The following is a 25359-nucleotide window of genomic DNA, read 5'->3' on the forward strand; positions in this document are numbered from 1 at the left end:
TTATTAAAATACAGAAGGTATTTACCTCAGTTTAGAATAGAAACATTTAGAAAAGTAAAGCATGAAATGGACTAAGAACAGGGGAAAAGACAAAGTATAGAAAGTAGAAGGAGAAAGGACCAAAGCCATGCATGTGAGCCTGGCAGCTTTCACTTGACAGTAAGTTAGACAAAGGGCAACATTCAAGAGCAACCAGATCAGATGCAAAAATATGTTTTGTTTCTGGGACTGAGTTTGTGAAGGAGCAATAGAGAAAAAGAGGGATACACACAGTAAGCTGTATCCTCACATATTTAGGATACAACCACCACGTCACCCCAACTTCTGGACCTTCCTGAATTAGCTGAAACTGCCATGTTTCCTCAACCCCTTAAGTGTGAGTTAAATCAAATACTGTTATCTTATTTTTCTTCTTCAGTTAGTGTAAAAGTGTTGACTGGCCAATCTCCACTCAGTGATAGACCAAGTTGAGATAGTTTAATTTTTTCTAATAAATGCTATCAACTTTTTTTCTTTTATCTCCCAACCATACCTACCATACCATGGGAAAACAGAAAACTTAAAATCACTAATTAATGGGGACCTCAATCCATTCAAATAGAAAACAGCTGAGTGCTGTAATTTATAGGATAACAGTTATCATAAATTTCCTTCAAATAGATATTCATTTGCATTTAGGTACCCATTTCCCCTTTTGCTTGAAGCTCATGGAAGAATGCGGCTCAATTTCTTCATTTTCTTCTCTTGCACTCCTCTCCATTCCCTTTCCCACAAGCTCCTGCTCACCCTCATAGCTGTACCACATGCAACAGACAGAAAGATAAATATTTTAAGGGTAAATGGAGAGTCTTTCATTGGTGATTTGACTCCTGCTTTCTGACTAGCTCCTTTAACCATAACCACAGAATGCACATTTTGAAACTTCTCAAGTAACTGAAGTAGGTGACAATCTAAACATGTTAGTACTTACAAATTGCAGTTATCATTTTGAAACAGTGTTCCTTTTGTTTCAGGATTAACATTGAATTAGATCAATTTTGCTCTGAGAACACATCTTGCCTGCCAATAGCCTCTAGACATCCTAAATGCTGCCCTAAAATAAAACCAGAACCCCTGTCCCAGTAAAAGATCAACATTTACATAGGACACAACATGGTGTATGTTTGCTCAGGATTTTTTCCTTCTTAGTTATTTTTTAGTCCTTGTCTCAGAAATTGGAAAACACAATTGAAATGCCACAAGGTACATAGTATTCTAAGCTTGTCTGTGAAATAGTAGCTAAAAGTCGTAAAATTATACTGCAGCTATTTGTAGATAATTTTCAAGGATATTCTTTGAGAACATAAACAATGGACTTAAAAGCTCTGGAATGAATTAGTGTTATTAAATAAAAACAATTGTGTCACTTTTCCTAAAAGTGATATTATCATCGTCTAACCCTCACTGATAATAGCAAATGGGTGGATTTTTTAAAATGTATTTTAAACAAAAGGGTGATAAACACTGGTTTAATATGGGATATATTCAATACCAGACTGAATCATTCCTATCCTTTGTCATGCCACCTGTGTCTGCCCCAGGAATGCCACCCAAGGAAGTAACACTGGTTACTCCCAGTGCCCTGGAGTTTCTCCAAAATGTTTCACAGAGCCATACTTCTAAGAGGTGAATTTTTATAAAGTGATTGTCATGCTACTTACTGAATGACAGAGAGTCTGTCTATAATTAAACCTGAAATAAAAATGGAACCCTTTATGGGATTATATCAGTGAAATCTAAAAGTGGGGTCAAAAGCACAGATAATGTGATCACATCACCCAAAATATTTTTTAATAAATAATTTGGATGGTTATTCTACTAAGTGATAAATGCTAATCATAGACTCACTCACTAAAATTTAAACTCAATCTAAGACAAGCCGGATTTTGTTTTTAAACATTAGTAATTAATTTATTTAAGCTTCTACATAGCCAAAAAAAAAAAAACCATCAACAAATCAAAGAGACAACTAACCAAATGAGAGAAGATATTTGCAAACAACGCCTCTGATGAAGGCCTAATATCCAACATATACAAAGAGTTCATGCAACTCAACAATAAGAAAACAAACAATCCAATTAAAAAATGCACAGAGGAACTGAACACTTCTCCCAAGAAGACTTATGAATGGCCAACAGATATATGAAAAGATGCTCAAGTTTATTAGCTATTAGGGAAATGCATATCAAAACCTCACACCTGTTAGAATGACTATCACCAATAGGATAAGTAATATACAAGAGTTGGAAAGATTGTGGGAGAAAAGGGACCCTCATAGACTGCTGGTGGGAATGTAAATTGCTATAGCTACTGTGGAAAACAATATGGAGATTCCTCAAAAAACTAAGAACAGAATTACCATCTGACCCAGATATCCCTCTTCTAAGTACTTACCTAAAAACCTTGAAAACATTTATCTGCAAAAATATATGCTCCTCGATGTTCATAGAGGTTTTATTCACAGTGGCTAAGACATGGAAACAAACAAAGTGTCCTTCGATAGATGACTGGATAAAGCAGATGTGGTACATATAGACAGTAGAATCTTACTCAGCCATAAGAAGAGATAAAATACTGCCATTTGTGACAACATAGATCCTGAGATTATCATGCTAAGTAAAGTAAGTCAGAAAAAGTTGAGAACCATATGATTTTACTTATGCGTGGGATATAAAACTGAAAGCAACAAACATGACAAATTAACAGAGATTCGTGGACACAGACAGTGGATAAGTGGTCACCAGAGAGAAGTGGGGGGAGGGAGGGGTTAGATAGGGATAAAGGGGGTCAAATATATCATGACAGAAGGAGATTTGACTTTAGGTGGTTAACACACAATGTGATATACATGTAACATATTACTGAATAGTACACTTTAAATCTATATAATTTTATCAACCATTGTCACCCCAATAATTTTAATAATAAAAAAATGCAAACCACCCATTTCCATTCTAATTTAGTAGTTTCAGGGTGGGGCCTGGGAATCTGCATTTGTTAAAGCACCTAAAATGATTCAATGCAGACTGATCTGGGGACACAAAAAATAAATATATAAATAAAGTGATGTCATTAAAGGCTAAAAAAACCCTAATAAATAAATAATTTATGTGTTGACATTAACTTACAACTTATTTCCTTCCTAAATTATGTTTGCATAATTTGCAATCATAAAAAACATAAGACTTCATTTGCCAAAAATACAAATAGAATCCTTTTGAGAAACACTGTATTATTTGAAAAAAATAAAAAATCAGGGTTACATTCATAAGAACAGAAAGGTGTGGGCGCATATTTGGGGAGTATAAACGAAGGAAGGAGATGATTGTTGAGAAGGCAGTGACTACCACAGGAGGTTTACCGAGATCTTCCGGAACTAAAAGAAAAACTTAACAGCTTTTGGCCCAGCTGAAGTCACATCTTTTGTTCATTTCTGGTTACAAAAGCTCCCTATTTGTTTCCTTAAAGGCAAATAAGAATTGAGCACTGTCACTGGTGGGTGGGATCCACTTTTACATTTGAATGTCATGTATACATTGCATCAACTAAACATTTACACATAGAATTTAACGTGTAACTTTTAGGTAAATCTAATGATAACCCATCTTTGTTTACTTTGTATTACATTATTGTGACTTAACTAAAGTGGGCTAAAATTTTCCCAATATTAGAGTACCATATAATATAACAATTAAGAAAATTGTTTCTGGAATCCAACAGCCTGGTTCAAATCTCTGCCTGTGTAATTCTGAACAAATTTCATTAACACCAAAACCTCAGCACCTTCATGTATGAAATCAGAAGAAATAAAAAGCAATGAAATATATGGACTCTAGAGCAAAATGCTGGTTTTAATGCTGGTGTTTCCTACTTATACTCTGTATGACTAAAGGCAAATTGCTTAATTTCTCTGTACCTGAATATTCTCATCTATCAAACAGGAATAACAACAGTACCTACCTCGAACAGTCCCTGAGTTGAGTAGAGTCTAAATTATATACTGAACCAAACTTTCCCGAAAGATTAGTAAAATTTTCTACTAGTCTTAGATATTACCAGTTTCATATTTGACAATCAGATAGAAAAGGATTGGATTTTTTTTTAATAATCCTACCTAAGTGTACATCTTTTTCTATGTTAAATGGTCATTCTTAATTTCTATTCAAATTATTTGCAATTGTTTGTTGTTAGTTAACTTCCCTTGTAATTTTTTAGAAGCTATTATGTATTAATAGTTACTCTTTTTCTGATTTATTCGTTTACTGTTTATTCATGTTGTCATGATCTGACTTATTTTTTTAGCAGGATCACTCTGCTATATTGAGCATAGACTCCTAAGGCAAGGACAGAAGAAGGAAACCAATTAAGAGTTTATTATAAAATTCAGGCAAGAGGTTATGGTGTTTTGGGTTATGGTGATAGTAATGAAAATGTTAAAATAAAGTATATTAGGGGTATACAATTGTATATGGATATACATATTGGATACAGGGTATGAGCAAAGAGAGTAATAAAGAATTACTCCAAGGATTCTGGCCTGAGCATTCAGAAAGTAGTTTACATTTGCTTAGATCTGATAAAGACTGTGGGAGGCATGGATTTTAGGGAGAATATGAGTTCAGTTTTGGCTATGTTATAGAAATGTTGTGTGGGAAATAATATATAAAAGTGATCTCCACTCTTTTTGGCACCAGGAACCAGTGCTCTTATGAAAATTTAATGCCTAATGATCTGAGGTGGAGCTGAGGCAGTGATGCTAGAGCTGGGGAGCGGCTGCAAATACAGATGAAACTCTGCTCAGTGGCCCACCGCCCACCTTCTGCTGTGTGACCTAGTTCCTACCAGGCCACCAATACTGGTCTACAGCCTGGGAATCGAGGACCCCTGATATATAAGACTGGTGTTCATGACAGACATCCAAGCTGGAGACTTATATGTAAGAGTTAACTGACATGGCACTCAGGCCATGAGACTGGGTAAGACCTCCAAAAGAGTGGGTATTGGTAAAGAAAAGGTCTTGAGGACTGAGACTTGGAGCTATCCGATGTTAAAAGTTAAAGGTAATAAGGAAGAACAAGCAAAGGCAATAGAGAAGGAGCAGCCAGTAAGGAGAAAATCCAGAAAAAAGCAATGACTTGGAAGTCAACTTAAGAAGTATTAGAAGAGAATGCAAACTGTGTTATAGGTTACATCAGCTGGGGACTGAGAATCAACAGTTGAGTTTTGTAAGACTGGAAGTCATAGTGACCTTGACAAGAGGAATCTCAGTGGAGTGGTAAAGGCAAAGCCCTGACTGCAAGAAATTTAAGATGGGAAAGGAGAATTGAGACAGTGGGCAGACAATCATTTCCAGAGATTTTGCCATAATGTGGAGCAGAGTTATGTTACAGCAGCTCGAGTGTGTGTAGACTCAATAAAAGATCTTTTTTAATGGGAGAAATTAGAGCATATGTGAGTTTTGTTTTTTTTTTATGGAAAGTGTCCAGTGGAAAGAGAAAAACTGATGATACGGAGTAGAAGCGGAATAAAAGCTGGAGTTTTCCCTATAGAGGTTGAAAGATATAATCTACATAAAAATAAGTAGAAATGCTTGCTTTGGATATGTAGACAAAAAAGTATTAGAAATAGAAGGGTAAAAAGGTATGGATGTTGATAGATGGGTATTTGTAGAAGTGGGAAATTCTGCAGCTTTTCCTCCGATTGCTTCTATTTTTTTTTTCTTTTTTCGGGGAAATAGGAAGCAAAGCTTGTCAGCTGAAAGTGAGTCTAGAGCTTGAGAATAAAGGAAAAATGATACATGGAGACCTGGGTGAATGGGAGAGCAACCAATCTAAGAAACTATAGAATGACTGCTAATCAAATTAAAGACCCATGTGAAGTTAGTGGTCATGAATTTAAAGCACCTAGCATTTTAGATTGGGAGTTTTTTTACCCCAGTATTCATGTGCACAGGTGCAGATGTGTAGAATGGAGAGAATGAGTTTAGCACAAACTGGAGATTTGAATCACAAAGCAAGAGAGCTCAGGAGTTGAAGGTATATACAAACATGTCCTGCTCAGCCATAAAATTTATCTACTATAGAGGGGAATGAGACTTAAAATGACAATATTGATGAATTTTAAGTCCTAGTAGTGGTTAAAAGATGATTAGAGCTTGAACATTTTGCAACTGTGAACTATAAAGAAACGTGTAGGGATTAGAGGGTAATATATACTATTATACTCCATTAATATATACTCCATTAATGTGCAACAAACTACTTCAAAAGTTGGTTGTTTAAAACAACCATTTTATTATTATATCTCATGATCATGACGGTCAGAGATTTGGATAGAGCTTAGCTAGGTGATTCTTCTGCTTCAAGTGTAGTCAATTTGAGAAATGGTATTTAGCTAATTGTCTGTTTGGTCATAATGGTCCAGGACAACTTCACTCACATGCCTGGTGCCTTGGTGGAGCTGGCTGCAAGGCTGGGCTTGGCTGGACATGCCCATTCTCTGGTATGCTTCAAGTGGCCTTTGCAAAAATGGTTATGGCAATCTTACACAGTAGTTCAGGGCTCTGAACCAAATGTTCCAGGAAACAAGTGGAAGCTGCCAATCTCTTTATGCCAAGGCCTGGAAACTGATATATAGCTTCACTTCTGTCATCTATTATTGGTCAAAGAAGTCATTATTAGTCATTGGCAGGACCTGCCAAGATAAAAAGGAAGGGGGAAATGTACTTGATAAGCAGAGTATCAATAAATTTATGGCTATCATTAATCTGCTATGAGGCTAATCCAGACTTCTTGCGGTGAGTGATAGAAACAGAGTCGAAAATCCTAGTGCAATTACTCTAGATGATCTCAAGACTGAAAATAGAGAAAACACTATGAGTGATCAGAGGTAAAAGGGTTAGTCTTGCCAAGGGCAGTTGGAGTTCATGGACTTCCCCTTGACCTTTTCTGAAAGCAGGTGGCCTGGGAGAGCTGTGGTCTTACTCCAAAAAAAGCAGTATTCTGTCCTGAAAACTTGCAATTAAAGGATATAGATTGTTGTATATATTGAAACTATTTTCTTACCTCTATAGTCATTCATTAACTGTGCTTAGTCCTCCATTTTAAAGTAATTTATTGTTGTTCTTATATTTTAGTTTGTTAATATAGTTTAATTCATCAATGGTTCCATTTATGGTCTGTATTTATTACTATTTGTATTCCTCCTCACTTCAAAATAATAAAAATCACTAAATTATATTTTCTTCTGTTATTTAAGTTCCTTTTAATGTTAAATGTAATGTACTTTCAGAAAAATATATAAAATTAAGATGTATAACTCAAAAATTGTATAATCTGTATAGACATGGCTAGCTCCCCAAGAAGACTCTTCATACCCTCTCCCAATCACTATCTCTCCCCAGGTAGCCACTATCTTGCCACTGATGGGAATCATTTCCTTGCTTTCCTCTACAGAATTGCCACCTGAGAATTATGCACCTCTAACATTGTCTTAATGTTACCGTGTGCATGTGCTCATATGTGTAACTTCATAAAAATGTAATAATTTGTTATGTATTCTTCTGTGACCTGATAGTTTTACAAAAGATTATGTTGACAGGATAAACTGAGTCACTGATTTGGGAAATAGTCTTTTCTTTGACTTGGTTAATGTAAATGCATCATTTTTTATTTTAGTTATTTGGTTTTAATTGTTAATAAAATTATTTGGAGAAACCATTGGTCTTAGAGTATTCTTGTGAACAAGTTTATATATTACATATATAATTCAAAATATATGCAATATCTTTAATAGCTTTAAAATCAGTTTTTTTATTTTCTTATAAATTTTTTTCTCAGAAATTTGTTCTTTTCATATGATATTAAAATGTATGTACTATTCACTTCTTATTTCATTATCCAAAAAATCTGTATTGAGTTCTCCCTTTATTCTTGACAGTTCATATTTGTGTCTTTTCTCTTTTTTCTTTATTAACCTTGCAACAGGTCTATCAATCACATTAGTCTTTCCTAAGTGTTAACTTTGGATTTATTTTCTTTATTGTATATTTGTTTCTGAACCCATTAAATTCTGCTCTTTTATTATTCCCTTCTGATATATTTTGCTGATTTTTAAGATTGATTCTAAGTTCATTGATTTTTTTCCCCAAAATTCTCTTTTGAAGCTATGAATAAATTTGCAAGTACTACTACAGAAGCATCCCATATATTAGACATTCCACTAGGTCTAGTTTGCTGATCACAATTTTCAAATTTTCTTCATGCTTGGTGATTTTTTTAGATGACTTTCCTATCAGATATTGAAAGAGAAGTGTTGAAATATCCACTATTATTGTAAATATGTCTACTTTTCCCTTTAATTCTAAGGCCAAGTTATCAGATGAAAACAATTCAGAATTTTCCCATGATAGAAAATTTTCTAAATTTGAAATGTTCCTCCATAGTTTATACAAAGTTTTTGTCTCAATAAGTACTTAGTTTTTCTGATTTTAATATAATACATCTTGGTCTATGGTCTATCCTTTTCTTTTATTTTTACCCTTTCTGCTTTTTCATTGCCTCATTAGTTGTTTGTTTTTTAAATACAGTTTGAATATCTCTGTCATTTAATTAGGACAAATAATCCTGAATTCTACATTGTTCTATTAGTGTTGATAATTTTGTTTTTCCTATAATTCTTATTTCCTTCTGTCAATTCCTTCTCTTTTCATTTTTTTTTTAATTTAGGTGATACCCTCCAAAATCAAGATAAGAGATTTTAAAAGTCCCAGATAATTTTGTCAGATAACAAGGAAATACATTTGCATTTATCATCACTAATGTGCTTTTTTTTTTTTTTACTTCTTCTACTGCATTATAAACTCACTAAATGAGTTGACTGATTTTTTAAATGGCTATAAGTACTAAAACCAGGACATTATTTTACTGCGCCTAGTGACTTTGCAGCACAAGGCTCCACCAATTTTGAACCAATTAGATAGTGTCTAGTGCTCAGCTAAGACACTGATATTGAGAGTTTGGCAGAGCGATGGTAAACTGAATACTTCATATATCTATAACTGCTCAGCATCATTTAAACAACCTTGACATTGTGGGAAAGAATTTGCTTTCCCAGCTGCTTTTGCACCTATGTGACAAGTCGAACCAGGCTTCACTAAACAAATGCATCTCTGTGAGACTTCAATTTATAAGAGAGGAATGCAAGAAAGAAAGCACCAGAAAGAATACATTTTTTAGGAAAAATCTCAAGGATGGACAAGTCATCTCTCTTGGGGAAGCTTCTAGCATCATCCTCCAGCATTGTCAGTGTGAGTTGCTAGTCTTTGGGTTTCGGCAGTGGGTTCTTTGCTTCAGCAACTCCCACAGATTTTGTACATTTTTCCTGGACATGGAGCTTCTAGCTCTGACCATCTGGCCCTGTTAGATAGTCTCTAAGATATCAAATATTCTTTAATAAATCCTTTTAGTGTTTAAACCATGAGAAATCTGACTGATACAAATGAAACATGCAGATAAGCAACCTCTTTGGTATGAAGATATTTCAGAAAGGGAGCAAAGGATAACAGAAATTCATCATGTTCGTTCCAACACTGCCTACAACTTTGAGTTCGGCTATGAATTCAAATTACTTTTACTTGTATTTTTAATGAAAAACTATTAACTCATCTAAAACTATTCTGGTTTTGCTTAGAGTATTAAGCAATTAAAAATATGAGTGGCTATGACCATGCCACCTTGAATGTGCCCGATCTCATCTTATCTCAGAAGCTAAGCAGGGTTGGGCCTGGTTAGTATCTGGATGGGAGACCACCTAGGAATATCAGGTGCTATAGGTATAATAATAATAATAATAATAATAATAATAATAATAATAATAAAGTGAGTGGGGAAATGAAAAAATAAAGCAATATAATTGTATGTAGCAGTCAGACCTACTGAGTCTAAACAAAGATATTTAAAGATTACCCAGGAAAAGGTTCCTCAACCTTAGCATCATTGACATTTTGGACCAGATGATTGTGCACAGCAATCCTATGTCTCTAACCATTATTTGACAGTAGAAATCTTACCCAATAGTTGTTACAACTAAAAATATCTCCACACATAGCCAAATGTCCCTAGTGGGACAAGGGGGCAAATGTTAAAAAACATTATCTGTTTCATGAAAATGGATTGAGTTCTAGCTATATGTCGGACTTGGCACTAGGTTCCATAAGTATAATATAAAGAAAAAGACAATTGTCTCTGCCTTCATGGAAGTAAAATTTTTGTCAATAACACGTTATTGTATTGATATGTTATCATGTAAGGTTATGAGGGGAAAGATTATTTTTCATACTATTTTATGTATGAAAAATTTTAGGAGAAAGATATGAAGGTCTGGGGTTCATGGTCAGTACTCAGAAAAGATGTTTCAAAAGACCCTAATGCAGCAGTGTTCTTCAGTGTGTGTACCATATGTCTTAATATCCAAGAGGGTTTTTTATTATGTCTACCTGTCTGAAATATTATTATTATTTTAATAGAGATGAGGATTATGAGAATAAATGAAATCAGTAAACAAGAAATGAAATAAAACATGAAGAATCAAAATAGATTTTTGAAGACGGTAAGAAGAATGTGACATGTGATAAGAAAAAAAAAAGGGAAGTCTGAATAATCAATGAATTAGACATGGAACTTTAGCCACGAAGAATATATTTCACTCTTGTGAGAAATAAAAGGAAGAATGTCCCAACAATTAGCTATTCAGCAGTGGAACAGTGACCTTCTAAAATAGTACATTTCATTCACACACAGTCTATTTCCAAAGCATTGGGGAAAAAGTTGGTGTTGACCTCTAAAGTCTCTAATATCAAAATTATATTATTATAATATAATTAAATAGACTAGGGAGAACTAGAATAGCCATAAAATGTGGGAAAATTCACTATTGCCCTTGGGTATGCAAAACTTTTCTAGGTTTTACCTTAATGTAAAGTAGAAAATTAGACATTTTAATCACTTTTGCTCAATAATACAAATGTAAAGTAGAAAATTAGACATTTTAATCACTTTTGCTCAATAATACAAATTCATAAAGATGGATGGTAAGTATAAGAGGGGTCCCTGAAGTCAATTTTCTTAACAATTAATCTAAGTTTATTCCCTTGTGAAGAAAAGGGCAGTCTACTGAATACACAAATTTATGCTGTAATTAATGTATGAAAAAAAGAAACGGACAATGATTAAGGCAATCAATGTGACTAGAATATGAGGCATCTCATTAATCATAGTCCAGCCAGATTTCAACATTAACAAAATGCATCATCTTTAATTTCATAGTTACCATCCAATCCAAATAGAACAAAACATACAATTAAGCCATTTAAAATAGTTGGATTAGGTCATTGCGTTTTTTGGTCTAACCCTTCCTTTAAAAGACAATGAATTTCTTCATAGGAAACTCCTGTTGGCAGGCCTACTTTTGAATACTGCCCATTGATTTTTGGATCTTCCATAAAGGGAAAGCGCCCAACTGCCCTAAAATAGACATTTCTTCTTGAGGTAGCACTATTAGATTATAAAATATAAGATTTTCCACTGTTCCTGAGCTCACAGGGAAAGCTTTCAACATCTCATCACAGCATGTTGCTATTGGGTTTTTAGAGATATATTTATCAGATTAAGAAAGTTCCTGTTCATTCCTAGTTTACTAAGTTTCTTTTAAATATAAAGTTAAATTTAATTATGTATGTTTTCTCATCATAAGATCATATGATTTTCCCTTTCATCTGATTTCATTGATTTTAAAATCTTAAACCACCCTTGTATTATTGATATGAAACCAATTTGATCATGATATGCTTTGTTTCCATAAAACACTGGATTTTAAAAATATTTTGTTTAGTATATTTTGAATCAGACAATTTTCCCTATATGCATTTATTTTCCTTATCAGATATTCAAGAGGATGCTGCTCTGAAGAAAGCTGGGATATGATCTCTCTTTTCTATTCTCTGAAAGTTTATGTAAGATTTGTTGTTGTTGTTGTTGTTTTCCTTAACTCTTTGTCAAGAATTCACTGGTGAAATGTCACTATTTAGGGAAACTGGCTAAATGGTACACAAACTCTAGTATTTGTGCAACTTCCTGCATGTCTAAAATTATTTCTAAATAATTTTTTTAAAAAATACACTGATGACACTTCCAGTTTCCAGTTCCACATGTAAGAAAATTCAAAGTTGCCACTCTATCCTAACAAGAAGTAGAAAGCTGAACAAACTGAAAAATCAAAAACTTCTTGGATTCTTAAGAGAAGGGAGGTCATAGAGCACACTTCTGCCCCTAAAACTGGAGAGTCAGGGGAATACAACAAATCACAGCTAGCCAGAGAACAGACTCACAAGTAGAAACCACCTCAGGATCCAGTGTAAAATAGGAAAACCTGAACCTGTAACTGACAAGTTGCTAGAACCTCAGTGTAGACAATTATGAGAGTTAAAAACCCCACAGAAACCCAGCTTTAGGGGGATAAAGTACGTGTTGCAGGGCGGGGGGGAGGGGGACACAATATTTTTAAATTTACCTCCAGAGCCTTAACAGGTTCCCACAGTAAATACCAGTGAAAATCTCCTCCTGCATCTACCAGAGGGAGGAGAAAAGGAACCATTTTGAAATAAATACGCCAGAGCTCTCCGTTCTTCCTAAGAAAGAGTGTCTTCAGGGGAAACTAGCTAACTAACCTAAGCCTAACTTGCTAGGATATGGTCAGAGCCTAACTTACCTGGAGGAAGGGAAATAGCTAACTCCAAATCACTTTAGCCAATGCATCCCATGTAAGGGTCAAAATAAAAAAAGAAAAGAAAAAAGAAAAAGAAAAACACCACTCGTCAAGCCTACACAGTCCAGAGGCTCACTAAAAGACAGATCTAATCATAGAATTATAGAATGCCTCCCTTCCCCTGTAGCTCACCACCACATTACTAAAAGACAATTTACAGGAGTCCCTTTTATCCTGTACATCATGTGCAGCTTATCAAGAAAAAAGCACAAGGCATATCAAAAGGCAAAAAACACATTTTGAGGAGACAGAGTAAGCATCAGAACCAAACACGGCAGGTATGTTGGAATTATCAGACCAGGAATTTAGAACAACTATGATTGATATATTAAGGACTCTAATGGATAAAGCAGAAAGCATGCAACCACAGATGGGCAATGGAAGCAGAGAGATGGAAATCCTAAGAACCAAGAAGAAATATTAGAAATGAAATGCACTAACAGAAATGAAGAATGGTTTTGATGGGCTCATTGGTAGACTAGACATGGCTGAGGAAACAATCTCTGGGGTAGAGGATATATTAATAAAATCCTCAAAAACTCAAAGCAAAAAGAACAAAGATTGAAAAAACAGGACAGACTATCCAAAAACTGTGGGACATTGACAAAAGGCATAACATATACAGAATGAGAATACCAGAAGGAAAAAGAGAGAAAGAGAGAAAGAGAGAGAGAGAGAGAGAGAGAGAGAGAGAGAGAGAGAGAAGAACAGAAGACACATTTGAAACAATAGTGACTGAGAATTTCTTCAAATTAATGTCAGACATCAAACCACAGATCTAGGAAGCTGAGATGACACCAAGTAAAATAAATACCAAAACAAAAACTATACATAGGCATACCATCTTCAAACAGAAAATCAAAGATAAAGAAGAAATCCTGAAAGACTCAAGAAAAAAAAAAAAAACCACCTGAACTATAAGGGAACAAAGATAAGAAATATATCCAACTTCTCAGAAATCATGTAAGCAAAAAAATACTGGAGTGAAATATATAAAAGTACTGAGAGAGATTAGGAAAAAAACAACCTAAAATTCTGTGCCTTGAGAAATTACCCTTCAAGGGTAAAGAAAAAATAAAGACATTCTCAGAGACACAGAAATTGATAGAATTTGTTGCCAAATATACCAGTCTTGCAAGAAATGTGCAAGGAAGTTCTTTATGTAGTAAAATAATATAGGACAGAAATTCAAATGTACAGAAAAAAAGGAAGAACATCAAAGAAGGATTAAGTGAAGGTAGAATAAAAACTATCTTTATTATTCTTAATTGATGTAACAGATAACCGTTCGAAATAATAATACCAACAATGTATTCAATTACATAGGTTAAGTATATACCATCCACAGATATAGATACACTTATATATGCTTTTATATAAGTAAAATGATTGGAAGCAGTGATACAGATATGAAAGAGAGGAATTAGGATTGTTTTGTTATTCACACTATCCATGTAGTGGTATAGTGTTATCTGAAAGTTGACTTGGATAGTTGTAAATGTATACTGCAAACTCTAGGGCAATCACTAAAAAAGTTCAAAAAAGGAATATAAGTGATATACTAAGAAAGTAGAGAAAATGTAAATGTATAAAATGTTCAATGAAATGACAAAAGACAAAAAGAGAAGACAAAAATAGGAGCAAAAAATAGAAAACAGTAATGAATATAATAGATAGTAATCCAACTATATCAATAATCATTTGAATGTTTGTGGTCTAAGTGTACCAATTAAAAGACAGAGGTTGTCAGAAAAGACTAAAAAACAGACCTAACTATATGTTGTCTACAAGAAATTCACTTTAAACATGAAGACACATATAGATTAAAAGTAAATGAGTAAAGAAAAATATATCATACTAACACCAATCAAAAGAAAGCATTAATTTAAAATACTGATTTCAAACAGAGTCTACTTCAAAGCAAAGGAAGTTATCAGTGATAAAGAAGGGCATTATATAACGATAAAGGAGTCAATTCTCCAAGAAGACATAACAATACTTAACATATATGCACCTGTCTACGGCCATGCCACCCTGAACAAGCCTGATCCCATCTGATCTCAGAAGCTAAGCAAGGTCAGGCCTGGTTAGTACTTGGATGGGAGGCCATCTAGGAAGACTAGGTGCTGTAGATGTAAAAAATAAAAATAAAAATAAGGGATTGAAAGCTGACAAAGTCCTTGCAATCTGTGAGGTCAACCAAAGTTTGCCTCACCTAAAAATAAATAAATTAAAATTAAAATTAACATGTACGCACCTAACAACAAAGCATTAAACCACATGAGGCAAAAATTAACAGAGCTACAAAGAGATATAGATGAATCCACTAACATAGTTGGAAACTTCAATAATCCTCTGTCAGAAACAGACAGGCAAAAAGTCAGAAAAGACACAGTTGAACTCAACAAACCTTCACTCAACTGGATATAATTGACATCTATAGACAACTTCATCCAATAATAGCAGAATACACATTTTTTTCAAGCCCACATAGAATATTCACTGAGGCAGACCACGTTCTGGCTGTAAAACACACCTTAACATCTTTAAAAAACTTAAATCATATAATGTCCACTCTCAGACAACAATGAAATTAAACTAGAATTCAATAACAGAAAAATAACTAGAAAATCCAAAAATACATGAAGATTAAACAACACACTTTTAAATAAAAGAAATAAACCAATTTCATGAAAAATACAATCTGCCAAAACTCACACAAGAAATAGACAATATGGACAGCCTTATATCTACTAAAGAAATCAAATGAATAATTTAAAACCTTTCAAACCACAAAGCACAAGGCCCAGATGGGTTCTGTGAATTCTAACAAACATTTAAGGAAGAAATTATACTAATTCTCTATAATATCTTTCAGAGGGTAAAAGCAGAGGGAATACTTCCTAACTCATTCTATGAGATCAATATATTTTAACACCAAAAACAAGCAAAGAGATTATAAGAAAAAATTCACAGGCTAATATCGTTTATGAATAAAGATGCAAAAATTCTCAACAAAATATTATCTAATCAAGTCCAACGATGCATAAAAAATTATACACCACAACCAAGGATAATTTATCATGAGTATAGAAGGCTGATCCAAATTCAAAAATTGATTAATGTAATCTGTCAAATCAACAGACTGAAAAAGAAAAATGACATGATCATATTAATAGATGCGGAAAAAGCATTTAACAAATTGCAATGCTCAGTCATGATAAAAAAAAAACTCTCAGTAAACTAGAAATAGAGTGGAACTTCTAAACTTGATGAAGAATATCTATAAAAACCTACAGCTAATATCATATTTAACAACGAGAAACTCAAAGCTTTCTCACTAAAATTAAGTGCAAAAAATGATGCCCCCACTCTCCACTCCTTTTCAGCATCAGACTGGAGGTTCTAGCTAATGCAGCACAGCAAAGACAGGAAACGGAAGACATACAGATTGGGAAAGAATAAGCAAAACTTGTTTACAGATGATATGATTGTTCATCTGAAAAAAATGACGAAAAACTCTTAGAATTACAGCAAGATTTAAAGATACAAAGTTAATATACAAAAGTCATTAATTTCCTAAATACCAGAAATGAAGAAGTGAACTTTGAAATAAAAACACAATACTAATTATGTTGGCACCCCCTAAAAAATGAAGTACTTAGGTATAAATTTAACAAAATATGTACATAAGCTACATAAGGAAAACCACAAAACTGATTAATGAAATCAAAGATCTAAATAAGCAGAGAGATATTCAGTATTCATCAGTAAGAAGATTCAATATTTTCAAGATGTCAGTTCTTCTCAGCTTGATCTAAGCTTTAATGCAATCCCAATCAAAATCCCAACAATTTAATGTTGTAGTTATTGACAAATTGACTCTAAAGTTTATATTGGGAGCAAAAGATCCAGCATAGCCAACACAATATTGATGGAGAAGAACAAAGTTGGAAACAGACACTATACCAGACTCCAAGATTTTCAATAAATCTACAGTAATCAAGACAATGTGATGCTGGTGAAACAATAAACAAGTAAATCAATGAAATCAAATAGAGAGTCCAGAAATAGACCCACACAAATACAGTCAATTATTCTTTGACAAAGGAGCTAAGAATACAGTGGAGCAGACAGTCTTTCAACAAATGGTTCAGAATAACTGGACATCCACATACAAAAATTAAAAGAAAAAGAATCAAAACAGATTTTACACCCTTCATACAAATAAACTCAAAATGAATCACAGACTTAAATTTAAAATGCAAAACTACAAAACTCGTAGCAGATAAGATAGGAGGAACCTTGGGTAGAGCAATGCATTTTAACAAAATGCATGATTCATGAAAGAATTGATAAGCTGGACTTAATTCAAATTTTTCTACTTCGCTAATGATAGTGTCAAGAGAGTGACAAGACAAACCACAGACTGAGAGAAAATATTTGCAAAAGAAGTTCCGATAAAGACCTCTTATCCAAAATGTACAAAAAAATCTTTTAAAACTCAGTAATAATAAAATATTTTATTTTTGAAATGGGCAAAAGCTGTTAAAATGGCCAAAATCCAAAACACACCACCAAATGCTGGAGAGGTTTTGGAGCCATGGGAACTCTTATTCATTGCTGGTGGGAATGCAGACTGGCAAAGCCACTTTGGAAGACAGTTTGGCAGTTTCTTAGAAAACTGAACATACTCTTATGATACTATCCAGCAATTGTGCTCCTTGGTATTTACCCAAAGGAGTGGAAAACTTATGCCTACTCGAAAACTTGAACATGGAAGTTTATAGTAGCTTTATTCATAATTGCCAAAAGTTGGAAACAACCAAGATGGCCTTTAGTAGATGAATGAATAAATATACTGCGGTATAACCAGAAAATGGATTATTATTCAGCACTAAAAGGAAATGAGCTATCAAGCCATCAAAAGACATGGAAGAAACTTTCTTGTAAACTACCAATTAAAGAAGCCAATGTGAAAAGGCTTTATGATTCTAACTATGTATGTATCCTGTGTCTATATTAATCTCTCTTGCAACTGTTTTTAACTCACCATCCAACTGCTGGGTTAGTAAGAGGGTTTTCAAACATATAACCCCCTTTACTGAATGCTGACCTCTAAAGAAAAATCTAACAAGGTCTCCAGTCAATAAAGGGCTTAGGCTGGACATTGGCCTGTTGTAAATTTATTGCATGTGGCAGACTTGTCTACAAACAATAGATTTAAATATGACTATTAATAAGTCGGGGGCTGCCAATAACTAATTGTCATATTTAAAGACATTTTTTAACTCTCTCCTTTTAGAATCTTTTAGTGTAGAACCTCTATTCAGATTCTTCTTACATTTCAAATTCTGATAGTTTTATAAATTTCAGTAAAAATGAGTTAAGCTAGCCTTTCATTTAAGAAAGACATAGATTCAGTCTCTCCCTGTATATTATCAAATAAATGTCCTTAGAAACTATAACAATGAATTCATAGTAAAATAAGGAAGACATCATGTAAATTTCAAACAAAAAATGAGATAGCAAAATGATTAACAAAAAGATACAATGTCAAACAAACTGTATCACCTATATTCAATATGTCTATATGTGTCTAATAAAACAATGTCTTTCTAGCTTTTTGTTCTTTAATAAAACACTTCACCTCTCTTTGATTCCATTTCATTATCTCCAAAATAAGCTACAGTATACATGAAGTTTTGGGAGTTCTTGAGCATAATTTTTATATGCAGAAAAGATGATTTAGAGGTTTATTTTGTGTGTAACCAAGTAATGTTGAGTTTGGTAATGTTAAACTTCAAGAATCTAGTTTGTCTATACTTAATTTTGTGTTTAGCTTGAAAAACCCTAGTAAGAGTAGCGATTGCTTTTAAGGGACCTTTGAATAATGTTGTTACCATAAACAAATTCATTAAAACATCTTAAACATTTTAATTGCATTTAAATATTCAGATTTTCAATTTCACTTTTAAGTATTTTCAATTGTTTAAACATCTAACTTCTTTAATTCATATAGATCTAAAAGTTAAAATTAGAATTGCTAAGATCTATACTCTTAAATGATCCAATTCTGCACATAAACTTTAAAAAATTAAATGATTGTTCGAGGATAAATTTTAAAACTGGACTTAATCTGCATTTACTAGGCTAGATATTCTTAAATATTACAAAATAATAAAATGCTTAACTAAAACTGATTTCGTAATGAGATAGTAATAGCATGGTATTGACTTTTCTAAACATTTTATACTTATACTTTAAAACATTTTACACTTTACATTTATTTACACTCTAAACATTATTGAAATTACAAGAAAGTAATTAGTGAGGAAAAGAATCCTCAGTCATTTAGTTGAAGCTCTCTTCCACTAAAGATTTAGGCCAAGCATCATATTTGGAACTATATAAAATATTATGTCATGCCATATAATTTTGGCGGTTGCATCACCAATGCTCTTGAGGATACTAAGGATAAGCGTTTTGGTCAAGGGTTTGACTGGATTTTATTATAGACATGAATGGGTGCTCTAACCTCTATTTATAGTTGCTGGTCAATTAACTCACAATTATAAGAGGAAGTGGTCTTAGTCGAAGACATCACTAGATTCATAACATATGAAGAAGTCTGTAACTTCAAAATGAGTGGTCGACCTCTGGTTTAGATTTTTGTCATTTCTTTTGCTCTGAAGACATAAATGTCTTCTGCCTGAGTATAAAAAACTTTAAACTTGGTGGAGTCCAACATTCTTATTATCCTATTTTAGGACTGTACAACAATTACAGGCTTTTAAATTATATCTTGTTAAAATATTTTCAATGGCTTTATCTTACAATTCAGTGACAATTTTCATGGTCTTCCTAACAAGAGTCTAGCATTAGTACCATGAAGATAACTGGAGTTATACCTTACAAAGAACTGGGTCTTCTAAAATGGTTGTATCCTTTCCACTATACTTCTGCCCACCTGAGTTTACTTGAGTGTATTCTTTAGTATGATTATGTTCTAGCTATCTAAGCAATCTTTGAAATACCCCAAGATCAGTACCAAATGCCTAATTTTCCTGCCTCACTCAACAATTTTACACCTGGTACAAACTCAAAAATGAGAACCTAAATGCCACTATTACCACGAAGGTTTCCAGTAGTCTCTGTTTAGGGTTAATATTTAAAGCCGTAGGGTGTCTTCATGTAATCAAACAGTGGTGCATGACCCTCACACCTTAGAGACAGAGACTTATCTATGTTTCCTTGATTATACAATAATATATTTTAATGATGAATTTAAAAAGAAATGAATACATGTTTATGTAAATAGTCCTGTATTTTGTGTGTGGTAAAAAAAAATAAAACACATGGCATGAAATCAACCCTCTCATCATTTTAAGTTTAAAATACAGTATTGTTAACTATATGCACACTGTTGTCCAGGATATCTCTTGAACTTTTTCATCTTGCATGATTGAAACTCTACACCCATTGAACAGCATCTTCCCTTTTCCCTCTGCCCCTGGTAACCATCATTCTACTTTTTCCTTCTATGAGTTTGACTACTTCAGATACCTCATTTGGTGGAATCACACTGTATTTGTCTTTCTGTGACCGATTTATTTCACTTAGCATAAGTCTTCAAGTTTCATCCATGTTGTAGTATATGAAAGGATTTCCTTTTTTAAGGTTGAATACTATTCCATTGTATGTATATACCACATTTTCTTTATCTATTCACCCATCATGGACATTTAAGGTGTTTCGATCTCTTCAGCATTATTTTTTAATATGCTTGTAAGAACATACAATGGAATATACAATGAATACAGAAAACAATGGTACCGCCAGTGATAATAGCAGATGCTTAAAGCATCAGACTCACCTGAGGGAGAAAGAGGATCATGTTCTCAGTGATTTTAGATGCACTAAATTCTAGGAAGGCTAATGCCCTGCCCCAGAAAAATAGAATTTGTAATTTTGTTGATGAGAAATTTCCTTGTTTCTTCTCAGGGGGTAGGGGAGGGATGTGTATTATTTGAAGCGCAATGCAAATTTGGGAAAAGCAGGTGTTCATCTGGTCTCAGTCTCTTTTACAGAATTGGGCATGCTTTTTGCCTCCCAAGCAAATACACTTTGAGCCTGAATTCTGTGTTTCTGTGGGCAGAACCTGTGGTTCGTCTCCACAGCTGTTTCTGAGAAGGGAGGTGATGTGTGTTTGAGGAGCTGAAAACACTGGTCACATTGGACCCAAATTAAGTACAAACCTGAAAACAATGATCTTCTGTCTGAATACAGGTCTCCAGGCTCTGAGGGCGGCACCTTAGCCAACCTGTTTTCTGTGGCTATCCTGAGCTGCTGGGTCTGAGGCAAGGAAATAATATCCATGCTCTTAGCTTTCAGCATTAGATACTCCCAGGCCAGGTGCCCAAGGCAGAAATGCAGAAAACAGCTCATTTTCCATCTCCTTCTCCTTCTCTCCCTCCCTCCCTCCCTCCATCTCCCTCTCCCCGCATCCCCACCTGTACTCTCCACTGAAGGTGTACTTAATAAAAGTGGTATACTAGAAACTGGATTATGACGAGAACACATGAGATAACCCTAATCTTTCTAATCAACATACAAGGTAGTCTCTGCTGTTCCCCATCCTCACACTACAAGATTTCCATTCCTTCCTCTTGTTGAGGGAAATTATCAAAAATGTGAAATAACCAAAAGGATAGTTGCAAGTTCACGTTCACTGTCTAACAGCCCAACCAAGGGTTCTATCATTCTCTAGGTCATGAGTCAGCAAAATTTTCCTGTAAAGGGTCAGAGAGAACATATTTTAGGCTTTGGGGGCCATATAAGGCTGTGGAAGCATAAAACAGCCACAGAAAACACTTAAAACAAATGCACAAGTTTTTCCAAAGAAATTTATTTTTATTTTTATTTTTTTAAAAAAAAACAACTTATTTATAAAAACAAGTGACCTGTGGATTTTGAGCACAGGAATTTGATAACTTTTGCTCTAGTAAAGGCAAATGAACCCTGTCTGATGTGCTGTTTGCAGTTGATAAGGGCCTAGATTACAAGTTAACTTGGTAGACATTGATCCTATAGACTGGTAAAATATTATTATTATTATTTTCACAGAATAGACAACCCCAAAAGTTAGGATATTATTGCCCAGTAGGACTTTAAACAGTTCTGACTCTAACTTCCGTGGACTATACACACTCTCGACCCTCAAAGATTCTTTGAACCAGCTATGCCATCTTTCCTTGTCCCCTAATTAATGAGTTATATAAGTGCAGGAGTGTTAATTTTATATTTATTTGAGAATGATATTTTAACTTTCTGAAAATTAAACAATGACAATCTAGACCTAAGCCAAACATACCAGCATTCTACACTCGGCACCAAGGACAAGCAACACAAACACTTAAGGAAAAAAAGGCAAGCGGTGTGTGAGGCCCTTCTCTTCACACCACAAACTCACAAGCCTCCTGTGAGATTACATTCACCTTACTAGATTCCTGATGTCACCTCCAGTACATTCAATATCTTCAGAGTCAATAAACCAAAACAACACCTTCCCTTTACTTCAGTAAAATGAAGCAATTCACCAATAAAAAACTCTGAGGCATTTCCCAACTCCATTATTCTATAGTAACTACTTGCTTGTAGCAAAGATGACTGCTTAAAATCCTCCTCTCTCACCCAGACCATCTACGCATGAAGGAACGGGTTTAATTGAGGAGAGGGATATATATATAAATTATTTGCAATCATTCTAGCTTGAAAAATAAAATACTGTTATTTTTGCAAATGCTTTAAAAATCTAATTTTTATATAAAAAGCAGCTCCTCATTAGCCTTGACTTGTACACATGATCATGATTGGATCAGATCAACTTAGGGGAGCATTTCAAAGCTGCAGCAGTACAATCTACCATTTCTCAGCTCTAACTCCGACAGCTCATTTCCTCTGATTCCCATCATGTTTTCGAGCATCATTTCTATACAGATGATATCCCATCTCTAGTTCCAGGCCACACCATTCTCCAAAGCACCAGTCCCCCATTTTCCAAGGCCTCTGGACATCCTCCTCCAAGCTTACCATCAGCTTGCCGACTTTTCTCAAAACCTTAGAAATTTTGACATTTCTCTCACTTTTACCACCACCTCTAACATGCGTTCCATAGATGAAACCTTTCAGTGCTACTGCACTCTCACAGACAGCTTCCCAGCACAGGCCTTCATTAGTTTCATTGCCTGTCACCTTTTCATTTGCATGGTCTATTTCTCTCTCAGAGCCCCTACTTACTCCATTGATACTGCACACAGGCACAGATTGATTTTCTTAAACACAGAGTTCCTTGGGCCTCCCTCGCTTAGCCCCGATCAAAAAGTATTGACCGTTTCCTATTACTGGACAAGTGAAATCCATACCCAAGACCCTACCTAATCTACATGCCAACATTTCCATCACAGGTTCTTCTGAACTGCCTTTAAGCTCTGGATCACTTTTTTATTTATTTATTTTTAACCTCTCCCTGAAATATATTTCACCACAGCCTACTCTTTGGTTATTGTGTTTCTACATGTCCCAACCCTGCCTAAAGTTCTTCCCATTTCTCTCAAAGAAAGCAACTTCCTCTCTTGTGACATCTATCATCTTTCACTGGGAAGTGTCTGGTGATAAAGTCTGACAGCGTCCGGTTTGCACTTTACCATTGACATTTGTCACCTCTGTGACCTTTGTTAACTGACTAAACGGCTCCATGCCTTAATTTTTACACTATCTGTAAAAACCTTCAGATAACAGCATTTACTTCTCCGGGCTGTAGTAGGAATAAATGAGTGACACTGGCCCATGGTAAGTACTATTTACATGGTTCTTAAACACTGCAAATCTGAGTTTGCCTTCTAGTCGAAATTATTTAATGAGGGCCTCAAGAATTGTTTTTTGGCTGCCCTGCATCTTTTCCATCTTTTGGTAATCACCTTCTGGGGGATTATTTCCCCTCATTAGGTCCAGTCCCGGAGAGGCTGTAAATCAAAGGGACTGGCCTTCCCCGCCAAGCTTGTGGGCACAGTATTTAAGCTGGACAAATTGGACTTTCTGCCTTGGGATTCTGTACCTTGAACTGAATAATGCAAGTCTGACAAAAAAGAGTAATTAGAGTGCTTTCGTTTCAGCCTTAGATCCTCAACCAAATAGTTGTATAGTTGATCTTATTGAGATCACTGGAACGCCAGGTTCTGCCCACTCTGACTCTGATTTTTCCCTTCATTTCTTTTGTCCCTCTCTTCAATCCTGTACCCCCTCCAAGTTCCTCTAATAAATTGTATTTCTGCTTGAATTAGCAGAAATAAATTCTGTTGCTTGCAACCAAAGAACCCTAACACAGGATTATATTATCTATCTTTTAACCTCCAAAAGCCAAAACCTAATGTCTAGCATTTAAAGTCTTCAGTAAATTTTTGTAATATAAAAGAATGCTTCAACTTTGGTTGGCCTTGTCTACGTACACTTTAATTTATGTTTACTCTCTTAATTCCATTATAAATCAGAATTATCATGTGCTTCATTTAGCTTGTTCTAAAAATAAAAATATTTATGCCCACCTTATTCCAAAAATAATTTAAGATAGTCTCATTTATATTTACATAGAAAATTAAAATAATGAAGACAAAGTTAAAGGAGGCAGGCTTTTTCTCACAATGTTATAAAACAAATAAACTAAAATATCCATTATCACGGCTATAGAATTAACTTATTTCGAAACCTTCATTTCTAGTCCAGAATTTCCTACCTTGGCTAGCCCATAGACTCACTTAGGAATATTGAAAAATAATAATATAAATAGTTCTGACCAAAGATCAATTTGATCTGAAGCACTGGGTATGGGATGTGCGGTGCAGTATTTTGTGCAGCATTTATTTAAATGCTTCCAGTCCATTCTGATTCACAATAAGAATTGAGGTATGAGACTCGTGGAGCTAATCAATTATGCAAGATGCTTAAAATGGAATATTGATCTTCGAATGATACTTGTCAAGTGTAAGAAACTTTGCGTAGATTTGAGAACAAAAATATGAGCATGAAAGATTCAGTAAAATAAACTCACTTGAAAAACACTAATACTCTACAATTATTTTTCCATCAAAATAAAATAGTGCCAAGTACATGGCCTTTTCCAAGTAACAAATCTTTGAAACCAAAGTGAAATTTTAAAACCACTTCTTCAAATAGCATCCGTCCGGTAGGCCGATGGCCTATTTTAGTTCATTTCCCGTTTCTGCTTGGTAGAGTTCATGGGATATTTCGAGAATCAATGGGTAATTAGGAATTGGGTGCCAATTTAGGTATTTGATTTGGAAATTGAGTCTTTAAAAACCATCAATTCCAAATACACAGCAAGCTATCCTTATTATGTTATCCCAGAAACGGGCAATAAGAAAACTCTAAAAACATTTATAAATGCAGGAACCGGGGGCTGCAGGTGGAACACACACAGCT

The 25359-nt window shown here is 34.4% G+C and overlaps 2 pseudogenes; both read left to right on the plus strand.

Annotated features, from left to right (window-relative positions):
• Positions 1-9755: 9755 nt before the first annotated feature.
• Positions 9756-9874, plus strand: LOC118610435 (annotated as a pseudogene).
• Positions 9875-14877: 5003 nt separating this feature from the next.
• Positions 14878-14996, plus strand: LOC118610128 (annotated as a pseudogene).
• Positions 14997-25359: the final 10363 nt, after the last annotated feature.

The sequence above is a fragment of the Rousettus aegyptiacus genome, unplaced genomic scaffold (assembly GCF_014176215.1).
Source record: "Rousettus aegyptiacus isolate mRouAeg1 unplaced genomic scaffold, mRouAeg1.p scaffold_m13_p_12, whole genome shotgun sequence".
NCBI classification, from domain to species: Eukaryota; Metazoa; Chordata; class Mammalia; order Chiroptera; family Pteropodidae; genus Rousettus; species Rousettus aegyptiacus.